The sequence below is a fragment of the Neophocaena asiaeorientalis genome, unplaced genomic scaffold, assembly GCF_003031525.2.
Source record: "Neophocaena asiaeorientalis asiaeorientalis breed wild unplaced genomic scaffold, Neophocaena_asiaeorientalis_V1.1 scaffold464, whole genome shotgun sequence".
Taxonomy (NCBI): domain Eukaryota; kingdom Metazoa; phylum Chordata; class Mammalia; order Artiodactyla; family Phocoenidae; genus Neophocaena; species Neophocaena asiaeorientalis.
Window position 1 is genome coordinate 1,249,850 of NW_020174569.1, and position 16,370 is coordinate 1,266,219.

The following is a 16,370-nucleotide window of genomic DNA, read 5'->3' on the forward strand; positions in this document are numbered from 1 at the left end:
ACGTAAGATGCTGCAAGCTTATACTGAATTTGGAATCTGAGATTGTAAAGTTGAATCAGGTTATGGCTATAGGAAGTGAACAAGTACCTAAGCGTTGGGATCCCATTTTCCTCTCTATAAATGGAAGGCACTAGGTAATCTATAAATGTCCTCAGTATTTAAAAACGATGCCAATAACTGAGACATTTAGAAATCTTTTTAAAATGTTTTACAAACATTTTAAAATAGGTATATGGGAACCTGCCCCAATAGTCTTTTGTTTTTATTTTAAAATAAATATTCAGAATTCATAAATATCCTCAAATTGTGCCATCAAAATCCTAATTGTAATGATTTTCTAAATTTATTTAATCTCTTTGCTAAGCTCACTGATATCACACAATGAAGGATAAAAAATTAAGACTGTAAAAACTAATGATGCTCTTTTTATGTATTAAAATGAATTCATTTGTAAGCAGATTTTCAGGGGAAAGTCCTTTGCACTAATGGTAGTTCTAACTTCTATTTTGGAGCTATTGTAAGAAATAGCTTTAAGACATTCCAAACTGTAAAATGAAACCTAGTCACTACAAACAAATTATATCACTATAATAATTGTTCTATCTAATGCCAGAAATCTAGGATTCTAGATCTTTTGCTATCACATAGACCAAAACGGTGATCAAACTGTTAGTCTATGGATCTAGTCTCTATGGCTACTTCTATTTATTTCTCTGTTCTTCAATTGATAATGGTAGCTTGGTAGTATCATCTAAAAATGACATAAAAATTCCAAGTGTTATCATAATCATATCAGTAGTGAATCTAATACCACTCCCCACATCTCTATCTTCTCCTCTAGTCAAGAGACACAGAGTCAGTCCTGGTATTGTAGCTTTAAATAATATACCCTGATTTACATCCATTCTCAACTATGAGTTTGATGGAGACATTTATTCTTCATCAGTTAATGAATATAATTTTCATAACTCTTTCTTTAACTTGTGTAAGTTATTGCTAGTTATTATAATATTAAGTGCAAATTATGGAACTAACTGTGTTCAGTCCTCTGGATTAGAAGAATCTCTATTCAGTCATTTAAAATTCAAATAGTTTCTATGTCCCCATTGCTTGCATTTATAAGTGGATGAAGGGTATAGGAAACATAAATTGGGCATTCTTTCCTATTTCTCATTGACCTGCTCTTATCTCAATGTAATCTGGGAATTTCAAAAAGTGTTTAATTCTGCCAAGTGAAGGAAATCCTCAACACATGACACAGTAATTAGACAACAGCTAATTAACCACTGTTAAACTATGGCTTGTAAGGTAAAATCTTGGTTCTGATATTTGGGGAAGAAAGTGCTGGATATTTTAAGATGATAATTGGAGGAAAATCATAAATCTGATGTTATTTTCATAATTAGATAGATTCAGTTTTATGAGAAAATGCAATATAAAAACATGATTAATGTTTATTCAACTACTACAGAAAATAGAGAATTAATTTAATGCAGGCAATCTTTGCATTTATGCTCTCCCCAAAAATAAGCAGTAGAAATATGGATATAATTTATGCTTCTCAAAACAACTTATAACTTCCTGACAAGGCCAACTAAAAATGTTTCCAATATTCTTCTCACTTTTGTAAATGATCTAATTGAAAAGAGAATTAGTGTAATTGTTACTGTCTGTAAATCTCTTTCTCTCATTCTCTCTCTCTTATTTTCTCTCTCCTTCCCACCCACCTTCCCTCCTTCAATTTCCAATCTTTTCACTTGAAGAAATATAAGCGCTCACTTCCACTATCAAATTCCATGCATCAATATTAAAGTACTTGAAACAAATATAATCTTCACATGCTGATAAAAAGGTATTGAAGGCTCTAAAGATGCTGTAAATACAGGAAGTTTTCCACTGGATATTCCCCTCTTTCATTTGGTTTCCATTGACCACTTTTTTTCCATTTTCTTCATGGTTTCTGCTTTTTCCACCATGTCCTTGGACATTTTGTTTGTTTTTGCTTCATACTCTCTTCTTGGATAAGCTCATCCACTTCTAATTAAGGCAACTACCTGTGAAGTCCATGTTCTACTTCTGACCTTTCTCTCGATTATTAAACCCTACTTTTTTTGGGGGGGGGACCATACAACAATCTTTTATTATGTATGGGTTTTTAAAATTATTTCTGCAATCTCTCCATACACAGGCAAAAAAATAAAAGTACTGTTTAGCATATTGGAACTTGCAAACTTGATCACTGAATAGAGAAGGGAAAATTATCCCTACAACACGCTTTACCAGGAGGCCAATTCATCTGCCGACCTCCAAGAACATTGGAGATGAACACGGTAGACAGACTGTCCCCAATCTGAACCTTCATTCACCACCATTTGATAACCCTTCTTCAGGCCTAGATCAGCAGCACATTTCTTGCCAACAATCATTAAATGTCCAAGAAGACTTTCACCATTATCTTCTGCTGCAGAAATCTGGGTTATGTTTCTTGGGTATCACCAGAAAATGTGTTGGTGCTTGAGGGGAAATGTCATGGAAAGCGAGACACTGGTCATCCACATAAATGATTCTGGCTGGAATTTCCTTGTGAATGATCTTCCCAAAAATCGTGTCATCACCAGGCCAGGAAGTCTGAGCCTTAGCCCAAACCCTACTTTCTAATTGGTCACCAGAAACTTGAGAATGTCTTACCAACCTTTCAAGTACACCTAATCCCAAACCAATCTGTCCTCTCAAACTTTTCTTTAAGTCCCTCATTCAGACTTAACATTCCTCAGAATGTGGCATTACCATATTCTGAACTGAAGTATAACATTTTGGAATCATAGAAGTGTAACATACTTTGGGAGGACTGGAAGAACTCATCTAAGCAAATGGCTTTCAACTACATGTTTTTAATACTGTATGCACATGTATGTGTTTGTGAATTTAAGTCAGAATCTCCTGTCCAAATTTAATCATAGATAGAAGTTCTATATATAAAAGAGATATATATTTTGTTCTATGTGAAATGGCAAGGGAAATAAAAAAGGGTAAAATTCTCATCTGGTTACTTCCCTTCCCCGCACAGTTCAGTAGACCCTGTGAATAGTTTTTAAAAATCTCTAGTTGCGATTCGAACACCATTTAGAAATCAGTTACCCAGCTGATCCCTTTATTCTACAGACGGAAAGCTTTGGGGTCCAGCCAGACATAAGGTTGCAATGCTATTAAGTGGTAAATTTGGGCTTGGACCCAAGTCCAGGGCTCTGCACACACTAAGCTGCTTGATGTCAATCATGCACTCTCCCAACTGACTTGAGAGCATTGGTCACTGACTTAACTGCCCCTTAACAGAGGTTGTGAGTGTCCCTCAGCACTTCATCTGATTCCTATCAACCTCTTCAGCTGAATAAATAGTCTCCCCCCGAACCTGACCACCACACACACACTCTAATGGGCAAACTCTTTTTTTCTTATATTCCTTTTTTTCCACTCTATATCCTCAAACTCTTTCTTAAAAGTATCCTAAAGCCGTGGTGGAGAGAAAAGGAACTAAGATGTAAAGAGGTTACCTGACTTCTCAGATGTAGTTTATGAGCGAGTCTCATGCTTCTTCTACCAGCTAGGCCTTCTGTATCTTTCCCTCTCTAACCTGACACATCCATAAAGTAATACATATCTCCATGGCCTTAATTTACTTCCTAATAAAAATTTTCTGCCTCCTCTCTCACATTATCACTAATGGACTCACTGAACACCGCCTCACAATGCAAAGGTAGTCTACAATGTTGGGAAAACAGTGGAAAAGTTTTCTTTGCCCAACTGATTGATTGCGAAGCTTCTGAAATGTTTTCTGAAACTCTCTTCTATTTCTCCACGGTCTTTCCTCTGTCTCTTTTTGGAACACTGCAGATTCACCCAATGAATAGGCCCTCCTGACACCAATCTGATTATGCTGCTACCTTGATAAAATTCTGTGGTCGTCCTTGACTGTGTGAAGGAGATCTAATTAATTCATTTCCTCCTAAGATCTAGTGCCAAATAATCCCCATTCTTAATCCAGCTCAGATGCCGCCTGCTCTATGGAACTCTTGCTGAATAGATTCAATAATTTCATCTTGTATCCTTCTATATCACTCTGATAGTTTATAAAGGAAATACTTGACTTTATCTGTTAATACAAATTTTCAAGTCTATGGGATATAAAATCCATGAACTAGACCCTATACATTTTTATTTCTTCCTATAGTCCCTTTCCTATAGTGGTTGTTTAATAAATATTTTGGGAGGTTGAATGTGCACTACATTTCATGAGTTAATCCCAGAATTGTGGAAGACAGCTCTACCTAATTTCTCTTTACCATATTGGAACACTTGGCATTATTCTGACTTGAATCATCAGTTAACCCTTGCCTCTCAAATTTAAATTTTCAACCGCAATCTTCCTCCGCTAAGAACAGATTATTTAAAGCTGAGGGCTTGTGAAATAAAGGTCAGATATATCAAATGGAAGGAAAAAAATACCAGTGACGTAAGCTGCAAATACTGTGTTCATCTTTTGTGGTAGGTTTCCTTTTTTTTTGCAGTACGCAGGCCTCTCACTGCTATGGCCTCTCCCGTTGCGGAGCACAGGCTCCGGACGCGCAGGCCCAGCGGCCATGGCCCACGGGCCCAGCCGCTCCGCGGCACGTGGGATCCTCCCGGACCGGGGCACGAACCCGCGTCCCCTGCATCGGCAGGCGGACTCAACCACTGAGCCACCAGGGAAGCCCGGTTTCCTATTTTTATTAAGAAAACCTTAGACGTTTTAGGAAGTCTCTGTAAACTGCTCTCATTTGATTTAACATACCTCTATTTTGTGTAATTTTAGCAATTTCACTCCAAGGTCATTTAGCATATTCTAATGGGCATTTGGTAAGCCTTCTGGAGGTATCTTTATTCTGAAAATATTCAACCATGGATTTTTGACTGTTTGAATGATTGATATTAATAGGACACTAGACTTTAGCTCCAAACAGTCTTCATCAATGCTACCTGAGGCTAACTGATAAAAACAATAATAATACAAACAATAATATCTGATGTGGACAACTGACATTTTCTCAAACTTAATTTAGTGTGAGTATAACCATTTTTAGAAAACTCTGCTACTTTTCGTTCATAATATATATTTTTTGGCTTTTCATTTGTTCCTTTCTTTTTTTTTTGAATTTTTGAATTTTATTTTTTTATACAGCACGTTCTAATTAGTGATCAATTTTATACACATCAGTGTATACATGTCAATCCCAATCGCCCAATTCATCACACCACCACCCCTCACCACCCCGCGGCTTCCCCCCCTTGGTGTCCATATGTTTGTTCTCTACATCTGTGTCTCAATTTCTGCCCTGCAAACCGGTTCATCTGTACCATTTTTCTAGGTTCCACATATATGCATTAATACACAATATTTGTTTTTCTTTTTCTGACTTACTTCACTCTGTATGACAGGCTACAGATCCATCCCCCTCTCAACAAATGACCCAATTTCATTCCTTTTTATGGCTGAGTAATATTCCATTGTATATATGTACCACATCTTCTTTGTCCATTCGTCTGTCGATGGGCATTTAGGCTGCTTCCATGACCTGACTGTTGTAAAGAGTGCTGCAATGAACATTGGGGTGCATGTGTCTTTTTGAATTGTGGTTTTCTCTGGGTATATGCCCAGTAGTGGGACTGCTGGATCATACAGTAATTCTATTTTTATTTTTAAGGAACCTCCATACTGTTCTCCAAAGTGGCTGTTTCAGTTTACATTCCCACCAACAGTGCAAGAGGGTTCCCTTTCCTCCACACCCTCTCCAGCATTTGTTGTTTGCAGATTTTCTGATGAAGCCCATTCTAACTGGTGTGAGGTGATACCTCATTGTAGTTTTGATTTGCATTTCTCTGTGTTTAGTGATGGTGTACATCCTTTCTTGCATTTGTTGGCAATCTGTATATCTTCATTGGAGAACTGTCTCTTTAGGTCTTCTGCCCAGTTTTGGATTGGGTTGTTTGTTCTTTTGATATTGAGCTGCATGAGCTGCTTGTAAATTTTGGAGATTAAATCTTTGTCACTTGCTTCATTTGCAAATATTTTCTCCCATCCTGAGGGTTGTCTTTTGGTCTTATTTATGGTTTCCTTTGCTGTGCAAAAGCTTTTAAGTTTCATTAGGTCCCATTTGTTTATTTTTGTTTTTATTTCCATTACTCTATGAGGTGGATCGAAAAAGATCTTGCTGTGATTTATGTCAAAGAGTGTTCTGCCTATGTTTTCCTCTAAGAGTTTTATAGTGTCCGGTCTTACATTTAGGTCTCTAATCCATTTTGAGTTAATTTTTGTGTATGGTGTTAGGGAGTGTTCTAATTTCATTCTTTTACATGTAGCTGTCCAGTTTTCCCAGCACCACTTGTTGAAGAGACTGTCTTTTCCCCATTGTATACCCTTGCCTCCTTGGTCATACATTAGTTGACCATAGGTGTGTAGGTTTACCTCTGGGCTTTCTATCTCGTTCCATTGATCTAGGTTTCTGTTTTTGTGCCAGTACCATATTGTCTTGATTACTGCAGCTTTGTAATATAGTCTGAAGTCAGGGAGTCTGATTCCTCCAGCTCTGTTTTTTACCCCTCAAGACTGCTTTAGCTATTCGGGGTCTTTTGTATCGCCATATAAATTTTAATATTTTTTGTTCTAGTTCTGTAAAAAATGCCATTGGTAATTTGATAGGGATTGCACCGAATCTATAGATTGCTTTGGGTAGTATAGTCATTTTCACAATATTGATTTCCAATCCAAGAACATGGTATATCTCTCCATCTATTTGTATCATCTTTAATTTCTTTCATCGGTGTCTTATAGTTTTTTGCATACAGATCTTTTGTCTCCCTTGGAAGGTTTATTGCTAGGTATTTTACTCTTTTTGTTGCTATGGTAAATGGGAGTGTTTCCTTAATTTCTCTTTCAGATTTTTCATCATTAGTGTATAGGAATGCAAGAGATTTCTGTGCATTAATTTTGTATCCTTCTACTTCACCAAATTTACTGATTAGCTCTAGTAGTTTTCTGGTGGCATCTTTAGGATCTCTACATATAGTATCATGTCATCTGCAAACAGTGACAGTTTTACGACTTCTTTTCCAATTTGTGCTCCTTTTATTTCTTTTTCTTCTCTGATTGCCATGGCTAGGACTTCCAAAACTATGTTGAATAACAGCGGTGAGAGTGGACATCCTTGTCTTGTTCCAGATCTTAGAGGAAATGTTTTCCATTTTTCACCATTGAGAATGATGTTTGCTGTGGGTTTGTTGTATATGGCCTTTATTATGTTGAGGTAGGTTCCCTCTATGCCCACTTTCTGGAGAGTTCTTAACATAAATGGGTGCTGAATTTTGTCAAAAGCTTTTTCTGCATCTATTGAGATGATCATATGGTTTTTATTCTTCAATTTGTTAATATGGTGTATCACATTGATTGATTTGCATATACTGAAGAATCCTTGCATCCCTGGGATAAATCCCACTTGATCATGCTGTATGATCCTTTTAATATGTTGTTGAATTACGTTTGCTAGTATTTTGTTGAAGATTTTTGCATCTATATTCATCAGTGATATTGGTCTGTAATTTTCTTTTTTTGTAGTATCTTTGTCTAGTTTTGGTATCAGGGTGATGGTGGCCTCATAGAATGAGTTTTGGAGTGTTCCTTCGTCCGCAATTTTTTTTTTTTTTTTTGGTACGCGGGCCTCTCACTGTTGTGGCCTCTCCCGTTGCAGAGCACAGGCTCCAGATGCACAGGCTCAGCGACCATGGCTCACGGGCCTAGCCACTCCGCGGCATGTGGGATCTTCCTGGAACAGGACACGAACCCGTGTCCCCTGCATCGGCAGGCGGACTCTCAACCACTGCGCCACCAGGGAAGCCACCTCCGCAATTTTTTGGAAGAGTTTGAGAAAGATGGGTGTTAGCTCTTCTCTAAATGTTTGATAGGATTCACCTGTGAAGACATCTGGTCCTGGACTTTTGTTTGTTGGAAGATTTTTTTTTTTTTTTTGCGGTACGTGGGCCTGTCACTGCTGTGGCCTCTCCCGCCGTGGAGCACAGGCTCTGGTCGCGCAGGCCCAGCGGCCATGACTCACGGGCCCAGCTGCTCCACGGCACGTGGGATCCTCCCGGACCGGGGCACGAACCCATGCCCCTCACGTCGGCAGGTGGACTCTCAACCACAGTGCCACCAGGGAAGCCCTGTTGGAAGATTTTTAAGCACAGTTTCAATTTCATTACTTGCGATTGGTCTGTTCATATTTTCTATTTCTTCCTGGTTCAGTCTTGGAAGGTTACACCTTTCTAAGAATTTGTCCATGTCTTCCAGGTTGTCCATTTTTGGCATAGAGTTGCTGGTAGTAGTTTATTAGGATGTTTGTATTTCTGCTGTGTCTGTTGTAACTTCTTTTTTCATTTCTAATTTTATTGATTTGAGTCCTCTCCCTCTTTTTCTTGATGAGACTTGCTAATGGTTTATCAATTTTGTTTATCTTCTCAAAGAAACAGCTTTTAGTTTTATTGATCTCTGCTACTGTTTTCTTTGTTTCTATTTCATTTATTTCTGCCCTGATCTTTATGATTTCTTTCCTTCTGCTAACTTTGGGTTTTGTTTGTTCTTGTTTCTCTAGTTCCTTCAGGTGTAAGTTTAGAGTGTTTATTTGAGATTTTTCTTGTTTCTTGAGGTAGGCTTGTATAGCTATAAAGTTCCCTCTTAGAATTGCTTTTGCTGCATCCCATAGGTTTTGGATTGTCATGTTTGCATTGTCATTTGTTTCTAGGTATATTTTGATTTCCTCTTTGATTTCTTCAGTGATCTCTTGGTCATTTAGTTACATAGTGTTTAGCCTCCATGTGTTTGTGATTTTTATGTTTTTTCCCCTGTAATTCACTTCTAATCTCATAGCGTTGTGTTCAGAAAAGATGCTTGATATGATTTCAATTTTCTTAAATTTATCGAGTCTTGATTTGTGAGCCAAGATGTGATCTATCCTGGAGAATGTTCTGTGCGCACTTGAGAAGAAAGTGTAATCTGCTGTTTTTGGATGGAATGTCCTATAAATATCAATGAAATCTATCTGGTCTATTGTGTCATTTAAAGCTTGTGTTTCCTTATTTATTTTCATTTTGGATGATCTGTCCGTTGGTGTAAGTGAAGTGTTAAAGTCCCCCACTATTATTGTGTTACTGTCAATTCCCTCTTTTACAGCTGTTAGCAGTTGCCTTATGTATTGAGATAGTACTATGTTGCGTGCATATATATTTATAATTGTTATGTCTTCTTCTTGGATTGATCCCTTGTTCATTATGTAGTGTCCTTCCTTGTCTCTTGTAACATTCTTTAAAGTCTATTTTATCTGATATGAGTATAGCTACTCCAGCCTTCTTTTGATTTCCATTTGAATGGAATATATATTTCCATCCCCTCATTTTCAGTGTGTGTGTGTTCCTAGGTCTGAAGTGGGTCTCTTGTAGACAGCATATATATGGGTCTTGTTTTTGTATCCATTCAGCCAGTCTGTGTCTTTTGATTGGAGCATTTAATCCATTCACGTTTAAGGTAATTATCGATATGTATGTTCCTATGACCATTTTCTTATACGTTTTGGGTTTGTTTTTGCAGGTCCTTTTCTTCTCTTGTGTTTCCCACTTAGAGAAGTTCCTTGAGCATTTGTTGTAGAGCTGGTTTGGTGGTGCTGAATTCTCTTAGCTTTTGCCTGTTTGTAAAGCTTTTGATTTCTCCATCGAATCTGAATGAGATCCTTGCCGGGTAGAGTAATCTTGGTTGTATGTTCTTCCTTTTCATCACTTTAAGTATATCATGCCACTCCCTTCTGGCTTGTAGAGTTTCTGCTGAGAAATCAGCTGTTAACCTTATGGGAGTTCCCTTGTATGTTATTTGTCATTTTTCCCTTGCTGCTTTCAATAATTTTTCTTTGTCTTTAATTTTTGCCAATTTGATTACTATGTGTCTTGGCATGTTTCTCCTTGGGTTTATCCTGTATGGGACTTGCTGTGCTTCCTGGACTTGGGTGGCTATTTCCTTTCCCATGTCAGGGAAGTTTTTGACTATAATCTCTGCAAATATTTTCTCTGGTCCTTTCTCTCTCTCTTCTCCTTCTGGCACTCCTATAATGCGAATGTTGTTGTGTTTAATGTTGTCCCAGAGGTCTTGTAGGCTGCCTTCATTTCTTTTCATTTTTTTACTTTATTCTGTTCTGCAGCAGTGAATTCCACCATTCTGTCTTCCAGGTCACTTATCCGTTCTGCCTCAGTTATTCTGCTATTGGTTCCTTCTAGTGTAGTTTTCATTTCAGTTATTGTATTGTTCATCTCTGTTTGTTTGTTCTTTAATTCTTCTAGGTCTTTGTTAAACATTTCTTTCATCTTCTCGATCTTTGACTCCATTCTTTTTCCGAGGTCCTGGATCATCTTCACTATCATTATTCTGAATTCTTTTTCTGGAAGGTTGCCTATCTGCACTTCATTTCGATTTTTTTCTGGGGTTTTATCTTGTTACTCAGCTGGTACATAGCCCTCTGCCTTTTCATCTGGTCTACCTTTCTGTGAATGTGGTTTTTGTTCCACAGGCTGCAGGAATGTAGTTCTTCTTGCTTCTGCTGTCTGCCTTCCTTCTTTCATTATTTTCAATATATAACCTGAATAAAAACTGTAAAAAAAATGGTTCTGAAGAACCTAGGGGCAGGACACAAATAAAGACGCTGATGTAGAGAATGGACTTGAGGACATGGGGGGTGGGAAGGGTAAGCTGGGATGAAGTGGGAGAGTGTCACGGACATATATACACTACCAAATGTAAAATATATAGCTAGTGGGAAGCAGCCACATAGCACAGAGAGATCAGCTTGGTGCTTTGTGACCACCTAGAGGGGTGGGATAGGGAAGGTGGGAGGGAGACATAAGAGGGAGGAGTTATGGGGATATATGTATATGTATAGCTGATTCACTTTGTTATAAAGCAGAAACTAACACACCACTGTAAAGCAATTATACCCCAATAAAGATGTTAAAAAAAACAACAACTGTATTACTCATTCAAACAGTTTCCAGACAAGCCCCCTAACCACTCCCAAGACTTCCAGATTGTTGTGTTTACATGTCTCCTATATAGAAAACCTGCATCAGCCACAGAACAATGTTAAGGCTAACATAAATGAGCAGAAGAAACAATTCCAAATTATTAAATAAATTTTTATAAACATTTAATATAATGAGTAAAACCTATTTTCTAATAGGCAATGCTAAGCATAAAATATTCTTCTTGGTAAATTCTATATACCTAAATATGAATTTTATAACTATGCCTGCCATGTAGGCTGACATTAATACCATCCTTTACTGAAAAAGCACAAATAAATGGAATTAGGTATCTCTACAAGCATGCTGTAAGCCCAATATTTCCTGAGGAATGTTCTGTACACATGGTCAATAAAAACAATATTATGCAGTTCCTTTTTTCTCTGGTAAGTTCATTAAATACAATAGCAATTTAAGGGTCTAAGAGCCACAGTAAAGATATCAGCTAGCCACGTTTAGTTCCAGTTCCAATGCTATATAGGTGAAGAGGCATTTTCAATGCCTAGGAAAAGAAAGTGGGAAAGGCTGTAGAAGAGATAATTCTATTTTTTTTTAGTGGGATAGTTTCCCTACTGACACGCTGATTAAAACACTATTCTTTCTGGCCCTTATCAGGGACAGTTATAATACCCCTTCCAATAAACACAAGAGTCAACTGAGAGAGAGGAATTTTCAACACCTAAAGAGTAAATTCAATCTGTATGAAATTAGTCCTGCCTAAGGCCAGTGTGAAAGTCAGCCATCCATTCTGAAACAAGGAAACTGTCTCCATATCCAGGAAGACTCTAAAGTTTGGCGTAAATCTCACTGCTTTAAAATTGTGGGTTTTTTCATTGTTTCCTCAGCCATTCAAAATTTAAATATATGTATATAGAAACAGATAAAAAAATAGGTGAAAGAGTTCTCAAACAGAATAGAGACAGTAGCAGAAAATCTTATATGCTAGGAATGAGACGAGCAATTGCAAAGTAATCTCAGGAATCCTTGCAGCATAATTCTAGAACATGGGCACCCTAGCAGAAACAATATGTTTAACAAGGAGCCCAGTAAAATATAGTTGACCCTAAAACCACATGGGTTTGAACTGTGTGGATTTTCAATATACATGTACTATAGCATTACATGATCCCGGGCTGGTTGAATATGAGGATGTGGAACCTCGTATATGGAGGGCCTGACTATAGTATACTCGGATTTTTCACAGCTCAGGTGTCAGTGCCCCTAACCCCCACACTGTTCAAGGGTCAACTGTATACACATAAATGAGAAATAAGAATAACTGAGATTTTTGCCTCAATTATTAGAAAATATATTGATGTTTGTACAAACAAATAAGTTATACATGGATTTAACAATTTCCTAGTAAGTTCACAGAGTTCAGCTTTGTTATGATTTTATTTCTTAATTAACAGGGTTTCAGAAGTCTAGGTTAGAGGTTAGCACACTATGGCCTATGGGAAAATATGGTCCACCACTTGTTTTTGTAAATAAAGTTTCACTGGAACAAAGCAGTACCCATTCATTTTATTGTCTGTGGCAGCTTTCCTACTATATTAGCAGAGCAGAACAGTTGCAACAGAAACCATATAGCCTGAAAAACTAAAATATTTACTATCAGACTCTTTACAGAAAAAAATTGCTGACCTCTGTTCTCCATCATTAATTTGGATGTGATGGTTGAACCTCACAATTTTGGAATCAAGAAAGAAAATGAATTTTTCTTTGTCCAGTAACTCAGGAACCAATTACATAACTTTTGACTACATGGAAGCTTCCTCTGAAGCTTCATTGTCAGTTCTTACATGTGTTAGTCTTAATTATGACTTCCTCTTACATAAAACAACCTGTCACCCACTATAGTCATTCTATAAAACTTCAGTTCTGATCAGCAAAATTTCATGAGTTTCTACTCCTCCTTAACTTGAAAAGGGCAAAGAAGCAAATCCAATTAAGAAGACAATCATTTGTCTTTTGCTCTCATGCTCATCAATTATTCTTATTAGTTGTGTACCATAGTCCTCTATTATCAAGAACTTTTATTTCACAGGTGTGAATACTTGTACAGACAATTAACTATCATAATTATAGTAACTAGCCAGGTAGTCAGCAGCCAAGATAAAATTTCCAACTAATTTTCTCAATTTGTTGCCTTCTCTGTGTACCTATGCTTATGCTGCTGCCTCCGGTTTAATCCTCTAAATCTTGCTCCATTTTCTGCTATATAAAATGTCCCTGTACTCAAACAGGGGAGAAAAAAAAAATCATCAAATTTGTATTGAGTCTTCTGCTATATGTGCCTACCAGATGTCTCACCATGGAATTCCACAGATCACCAGGCTCACTGTTTATATTTTCTAGGCATGATGCAGATGCTTCAGAGTTTACTATAAACCTACGAGTTTTCAGGTCATGCAAAGGAATACATGCAAGCTGAAGAGCACCAAAGGACTTTATGCATAACAATACTGGAGGAAGCAATGGGATATTTTTCAGCAACCCTCTGAAAATTAAAAATCTACTGTAACAATTATACTTATGTAACCGAATAAGAAACAAGAAACAATATTTTAAGGGTTGATTTTAACTGTTGCCAAAATTTTAGGCTAAAATTTACGTGCATTTTCCAGCAAGTATGTGAACGATTTTCATTTTACAAGATTAACTGCAACAATTAATATTTCAGTATATTTAATTTTTTAATTGAGAACTTTACAATTACTACAATGTAAGTTACCTGCAGTCTAGCCACATAAAATATAGCTTCATTAAGGATAATAATAAAATTGAAATAAACCAATAAAACTTGCTTGTCTTAGTATCAGTTAATATTAATTCTACAGTAAAAAGCAAGAATCCCATAATATTTCTGGGACTTTCTTCATCCTGTATATTTTGCCAAATGTTTTCTCCCTTCACTGTCACTGTCATAATGCTCCTTCTAGCAAGATTTAACTTAAATATTGTTTTTCTGTGGAATTTTCCTGTGCTCACATTGACAAAAACATTCACGAGTCCTACAGAAGTCTGATAAAACTTTAAGTACAGCATCCATTCCACTATATATCATGCCTTATTTTTAAATCATCTGACAACTAAGTAATTTGACAACTTAGATTGTAAGCTCCCTAAGGGCAAGGCCCACTGCCTGTCACCATGAGACATACAGCCAGATACAGAGCAGTAACACAGTAAAAGAACCTGCAAGGGACATGATTTTAACTTGACAGAACAACAAATACTCACAATAAAACAATTTGCATGTTTGCAGAACCAGGAGGAAAAAAAATGTTTCTAATGTTGAATTAATGTGAAAAGAAGACATAATCTATTATCACATATATCATAGTTTTTATTATTCAGTCAGATGCATGAGGAAAACTCCAAAATGCATGTAGCCTCTCTCTTCAAAGTTTTTTTTTTTAAATCAAATCACTGCCTTTTAAAAATATGAATAATTCTGTAAACTAGGATTTACCTTCCTGAGATATTTTATATTTCAATTTTAAAGTCCTCAAAAACATATCTAGAGATGCAGTTCTGTCATTTAAAGAAACAGTTTTCAAACTGTTAGGCAGAAGTGCCTTATGGTACCTCATTCTCATCTTAGTAAGTTTCATGTATGTCTCTTAAAACACAGTAACAACTAAGATTCAATGTAAGATTTTGTATGAAAAACAAAAGGTTCAGATTTTTTTTAAGTTTAAAATGTCATCCTAAAATTGCTTACATTTAACATAATCACAATGCTTAACACACAAGAAAACCACTGACCACTTGGTCAATTCTAAATTCCCTAAAATAGTACTAACTAGCAAAACCCAAAATGTAAAAGGGCCCCACATATTTACTTATGTCTTAACAGTAGTTTCCTTCTTTTTGACTTTGCTGAATTTGTGGGAATTTCCTCTGAATCCTATATGGTTCATAGAATTAATATAGTTTAAGGTTTTCCTCCATGCTATAGCTTGTTCAAACTCTATCCCCAGTAATATCTCTATATTTCAGATTAAAGCACAGCTTTAAGTGTAGTCTTCTACTCTGTGGGGATAAAAATAATTTTTATTGATACCAACTGAATCACACAATCTCTGATCTACAGATCTTTATATTGCACTCTGGTATTCAACTCTATTGTAAGCAAAATGAAACATCAAACCCAGTTTCAGCATGAAAATAGAATATGTAATCACATTCGTGATATGTAAACACCATCTTCTGCAGACCCCTCTATCAAAATACAATCCCGTGCACAGGCCAGTCCTGCAAGCATGTCACCTGTGCAGCCATGCTTAGAAGGGTCCCACACTTGGTTTAATGCTCTGATATTGCCATCATGGAATCCTTATCAAGTTCTGAACTAGGGACACATTCTTAAAATTTTTCAATGTATGCCACAAATTATGGAGCCAGTCCTGCCCCTGAGAGTGATAACATATTAAATAATAGTATAAATTGGTCTATGAATGATTTTCTTAAAGTCTGCAGGGAATTACAAGATCAAGAAGAGAGACACCAAATGTCTACCTTGCAGAGGTAATAATAGGAGGAGGAAAGAAACCTAAAAGGAAAGCTACATGCACAAATTAGCTCATTTTTTTGATTTAATTATAATTTATTGAGTATCTTCTAAGTGCCATGTATTGTTCCAGATGCTGATATTACAACAATGAACAATACAGAGAAAGTCCCAGCCTTCATGGAGCTTCCACTCTAGGGAGGAGACAGACCACAACCAGGTCTGTCTGTGGTGGATAGGGAACAAAAAAGGGAGTGTTTTGGATTTAATATATCTCCTTCATCTCGAGCACTGTCACCTTTGGTAACCAGACAAATAATAATGGTTAAAAAACCTTAATTATTACAACTAAACTTTTTTTAATAAGAGGCATTTCTTGAGGATTTTCTGCTTTTCTGATCATCTTTTGGAATTTTCCTTTTAAGAGTTTTGGAAATTTCATGAATCAATGCTGGTCATTTACAACACAGTTTCAAATAGGTAACTAACTAGTGTATATAAAAATGAATGTTAGGACTCATTTTATGAATAATTATATAATGCTCCTTTCTCCTCTCCATTCTCTGCTCCCTCTTTTGTCCAAGTTTAATGGTATATGAACTGCACTCCTATCAGACAAGTCTGTTTAGATAGGAGCACTGATTCTTTACATATAAGTTTTTGTCATCGGTTTCAAAAACGAAACAAGCAAACAAAACCAGGCAAACAACCA

General features: G+C 36.6%; 1 protein-coding gene and 1 pseudogene across 1 annotated transcript in view; both read right to left on the reverse strand.

The window, feature by feature from the left end:
* MDGA2 (MAM domain containing glycosylphosphatidylinositol anchor 2) overlaps positions 1 to 16,370 on the reverse strand; it is an 803,556-nt gene that overhangs the window by 202,650 nt on the left and 584,536 nt on the right. The window lies entirely within an intron of this gene.
* Positions 2,237 to 2,754, reverse strand: LOC112408398 (histidine triad nucleotide-binding protein 1 pseudogene; annotated as a pseudogene).